Source organism: Capricornis sumatraensis, chromosome 6 (assembly GCF_032405125.1).
Source record: "Capricornis sumatraensis isolate serow.1 chromosome 6, serow.2, whole genome shotgun sequence".
Classification (NCBI taxonomy): Eukaryota; Metazoa; Chordata; class Mammalia; order Artiodactyla; family Bovidae; genus Capricornis; species Capricornis sumatraensis.
In genome coordinates, this window is record NC_091074.1 from 19,096,819 (window position 1) to 19,102,072 (window position 5,254).

The window sequence follows — 5,254 nt, forward strand, 5'->3', positions numbered from 1 at the left end:
GCTAATAGGCACATGAAAAGGTGCTCAACATCCCTAATTAGAGAAACTCAAAACTACAATAAGGTATCATCTCATACAGTTCAGAATGGCTATCATCAAAAATCTACAAATAATGCTCAATAATTACATAAATCATAAGTAATACAAACAATGCATAAGTAATAAATGCATCAATAACTACAAATAAAGGGAGAGGGTGTGGACAAAAGTGAGCCCTCCTGCAATAGGTGGGAATGTAGATTGGTGCAGCCACTATTGAGAACAGTATGGAAATTCTTTAAAAATGAAAGATTTACCACCTGATCCAGCAATCTCATACCTAGGCATATATCCAGAGAGGACAAAAACTACTTAAAAACAAGTACCCTAGTGGTCACTGCAGCACTATTTACAATAGTGAAGACATGGAAGCAACATAAATGTCCATCAACAAATGAATGGATAAAGTATATATATATCATAGTATGTATTCATATATATGAATATTAGCCATGAAAAATTGAAATAATGCCATTGGCAGCAACATGGATGGACCTAGAGATTATCATACTATATCAAAGAAGGAAAAATATATCACTTATATGTGGAATCCTAAAAATGAAACAAGTGAACTTCTTTAAAAAACAGAAACAGACTTACACAAAATACAGATTTATAGTTACCAATGGGGACAGGAAGGGGGATAAATAAATATGAAGTAACAGATACATACTCCTATGTACAAAATAGATAACCAACAAGGACTACTATAAAACACGGGACTATATTCAATGTCTTGTAGTCTATAATGGAAAAGGATCTGAAAAAGAAATATACAACTGAATCACTTTGCTATATACCTGAAACACTGTAAATAAAGTATGGGAAAGTTGCTCAGTTGTGTCTGACTCTTTGTGACCCCATTAACTATACAGTCCATGGAATTCTACAGGCCAGAATACTGGAAGTGGGTAGCCTTACCCTTCTCCACGGATCTTCCCAACCCAGGAATCAAACCCAGGTCTCCCACATTGCAGACAGATTCTTTACCAGCTGAGCCACAAGGGAAGCCCCAAATCAAGTATACTTCGGTAAAATAAAAAAAATGGGAAGAAAGATTTAATAAAAAGTAAGAGCTAACACCCAAAAAAGATGTCCTTTCCATTACAGGGGACTGGAATGCAAAAGCAGGAAGTCAAGAAATACCTGGAGGAACAGGTAAATTTGGCCTTGGAATGCGGAATGAAGCAGGGCAAAGGCTAATAGAGTTTTGCCAAGAGAACGCACTGGTCATAGCAAACACTCTCTTCCAACAACACAAGAGAAGACTCTACACATGGACATCACTAGATGGTCAACACCAAAATCAGATTGATTATATTTGCAGCCAAAGATGGAGAAGCTCTTTACAGTCAGCAAAAACAAGACTGGGAGCTGACTGTGGCTCAGATCATGAGCTCCTTATTGCCAAATTCAGACTTAAACTGAAGAAAGTAGGGAAAACCACTAGACCATTCAGGTATGACCTAAATCAAATCCCTTATGATTATCCAGTGGAAGTGAGAAATAGATTTAAGGGACTAGATCTGATAGAGTGCCCAATGAACTATGGATGGAGGTTCATGACACTGTATAGGAGACAGGGATTAAGACCATCCTCAAGAAAAAGAAATGCAAGAAAGCAAAATGGCTGGCTGAGGAGGCTTTACAAATAGCTGTGAAAAGAGAAGTGAAAAACTAAGAAGGAAAGATATAAGCATCTGAATGCAGAGTTCAAAGAATAGCAAGGAGAGACAAGAAAGCCTTCCTCAGCGATCAATGCAAAGAAATAGAGGAAAACAACAGAATGGGAAAGACTAGAGATCTCTTCAAGAGATACCAAGGGAACATTTCGTGCAAAGATGGGCTCGATAAAGGACAGAAATGGCATGGACCTAACAGAAGCAGAAGACATTAAGAGGTTGCAAGAACACACAGAAAACTGTACAAAAAAGATTTTCATGACCCAGATAATCACAATGGTGTGATCACTCACCTAGAGCCAGACATCCTGGAATGTGAAGTCAAGTGGGCCTTAGAAAAAGCATCACTATGAACAAAGCTAGTGGAGGTGATGGAATCCCAGTTGAACTATTTCAAATCCTGAAAGATGATGCTACAAAAGTGCTGCACTCAATATGCCAGCAAATTTGGGAAACTCAGCAGTGGCCACAGGACTGGAAAAGGTCAGTTTTCATTCCAATCCCAAACAAAGGCAATGCCAAAGAATGCTCAAACTACCGCACAGTTGCACTCATCTCACATGCTAGTAAAGTTATGCTCAAAATTCTCCAAGCCAGGCTTCAGCAATACATGAACCATGAACATCCAGATGTTCAAGCTGGTTTTATAAAAGGCAGAGGAACCAGAGGTCAAATTGCCAACATCCGCTGGAGCATCGAAAAAGCAAGAGAGTTCCAGAAAAACATCTATTTCTGTTTTATTGACTATGCTAAAGCCTTTGACTGTATGGATCACAATAAACTGTGGAAAATTCTGAAAGAGATGGAAATACCAGACCACTTGACCTGCCTCTTGAGAAAGTTATAACAGGTCAGGAAGCAACAGTTAGAACTGGACATGGAACCACAGACTGGCTCCAAATAGGAAAAGGAGTCTGTCAAGGCTGTATATTTTCACCCTACTTATTTAACTTATATGCAGAGTACATCATGGCGGAATGCCAGGCTGGATGAAGCCCAAGCTGGAATTGAGATTGCTGGGAGAAATATCAATAACCCCAGATATGCAGATGACACCACCCTTATGTCAGAAAGTGAAGAGGAACTAAAAAGCCTCTTGATAAAAGTGAAAGAGGAGAGTGAAAAAGTTGGCTTAAAGCTCAACATTCAGAAAACAAAGATCATGGCATCTGGTCCCTTCACTTCATGAGAAATCGATGGGGAAACAGTGGAAATGGTAGCTGACTTTATTTTGGGGGGCTCCAAAATCACTGCAGATGGTGATTGCAGCCATGAAATTAAAGGACGCTTACTCCTTGGAAGAAAAGTTACGACCAACCTAGACAGCATATTCAAAAGCAGAGACATTACTTTGCTAACAAAGGTCTGTCTAGTCAAGGCTATGGTTTTTCCAGTGGTCATGTATGGATGTGAGAGTTGGACTGTGTAGAAAGCTGAGCGCTGAAGAATTGATGCTTTTGAACTGTGATGCTGGAGAAGACTCTTGAGAGTCCCTTGGACTGCGAGGAGATCCAACCAGTCCATTCTAAAGGAGATCAGTCCTGGATGTTCATTGGAAGGACTGATGTTAAAGCTGAAACTCCAGTACTTTGGCCACCTCATGCGAAGAGTTGACTCATTGGAAAAGACCCTGATGCTGGGAGGGATTGGGGGCAGGAGGAGAAGGGGACGACAGAGGATGAGATGGCTGGATGGCATTGCCGACTTGATGGACGTGAGTTTGAGTCAACTCTGGGAGTTGGTGATGGACAGGGAGGCCTGGCGTGCTGTTAATTCATGGGGTCTCAAAGAGTTGGACACGACTTAGCGACTGACTGAGCTGACTGAATGACGTTATCAATGTGTAGATTATTTTAGAATTTTTTTCATATAATTTTGTGTGACAAAAATAAAATTTATTGTGGAAACAAATTTCTAATCAAAATAAAATCACTACTAAAGAAATAAAGTTGCAAGATTAGAAGGGGGAGCTCTCATGCATGCCCTATGAAGACAGCAGAGCCCAACAAGAAGCGGACTTTCTCACCTAGCAACAGCTCAGCCAATGAGACATGGTCACAACTCACCCAATGCTAAGTGCAGGACTGTTTACTGTTGCCCTCCCAACTTCCTCTTTCTAAGAGTTTTCTCCATGTTTTTGCTGAGGACTTGAACATGGTCAATATGGCTGCAGACCCTGAAGTGTAATTCTTTGCTGATGTTGAATAAACTCATTTTCGCTAGAAAGCTAAGTGGCAGTCTGTATGTTTTAGGTCAACAGCTGCTAAAAGTATCTGTGCAGGTTGTTGTGTAGATATAATTTTTTTATAAAGAACATGTACTATTTTTACAACCACAAACTAAAATGAAAATCAGTACATTCAACTGAATAGGAGACTAGAAAAATAATACAGAAAAGAATTTTAATTGATTCATCATAATGTTAATAAAGTTTTAAAATAAAATATTTCTGACAATTTTTAAACACAGCAGTACAGAAACTAGCATTAAAATGTTTGGAAAATTTATACACATTTCAACACTTTCACAGTCTTTTTAGAAACCAAGCTTTAAAATTTTAGAACTATTAACTTAAAGGCAAATAAAAGAGTGTAGAGGAACAGATTCTACAGTTACGACCTGGACACTACTTCCCTAGAGTCTTACTGCCAGAATGAAGCTACATGACTTTATAATAATAAAAAAAGCTGAATAATTCTTTGTTTTTCAAAGTAAGTATCCATGAATTATATTAGAAAAATGTATCCATATTTAGGTATATTTACATAAAGTCATCATATTCTGTGGCCCATCAGCCTAGACATATTTATTAACCTTGGTTCTGTTAAATTTTAAATCTGTTAGATTTAAAATCTAACCATATGAATCATCTAATCCAACTGGGTATCCATTTTGTTAGACATCAATCACCAGTAATAAGTTCACTAAAGAAAAGTAGCACAAACACCAAAAATTAATGAAATGACAATAGTGCAATTACAAAGTTTAATTTTAATTATTTCTGAAGTGTGCTTTCTGAATAATGATTTTTAAAATGAAAAAATATTTAGCTATAAATTCTGTTCTATACAAAAGAACATGGAAATCTTATTCCTTACATCTTTCCCTGGTACAAATTGGGAATTCAGAATACTTTAACTATACTCAAACTGAGTTGCTACAGCCAAGAACCTATAAAATGAGAATTCTGTGTATGAAGTCAGGAGTTACTTTTAAAAAATGGGGATGGAAATTTGCCTATCTTTAAACTTTCTGATCAGGCATGAAGTAATTCTGGCCTCAAAGTGTACTTTATAAATAACTGGTCAAATTTCTGTGAAAAACCAATGTTCTTACACAGAAGAGAAATAATTTTCCAGCTATAGCTCCAAAGTTTCATAATTAAGGATTCAGAGTCCTAGTCAGTATACATTAAAGATTTTTCCTTTCTTTGTATCCCTGGATACTTGCTATTTGTTAAATAGTTTGTATTTTATGATAATAGGCTGTCAGAACTCATTTACACAGTAATTGTTCTATAGTTGAAATTGGTT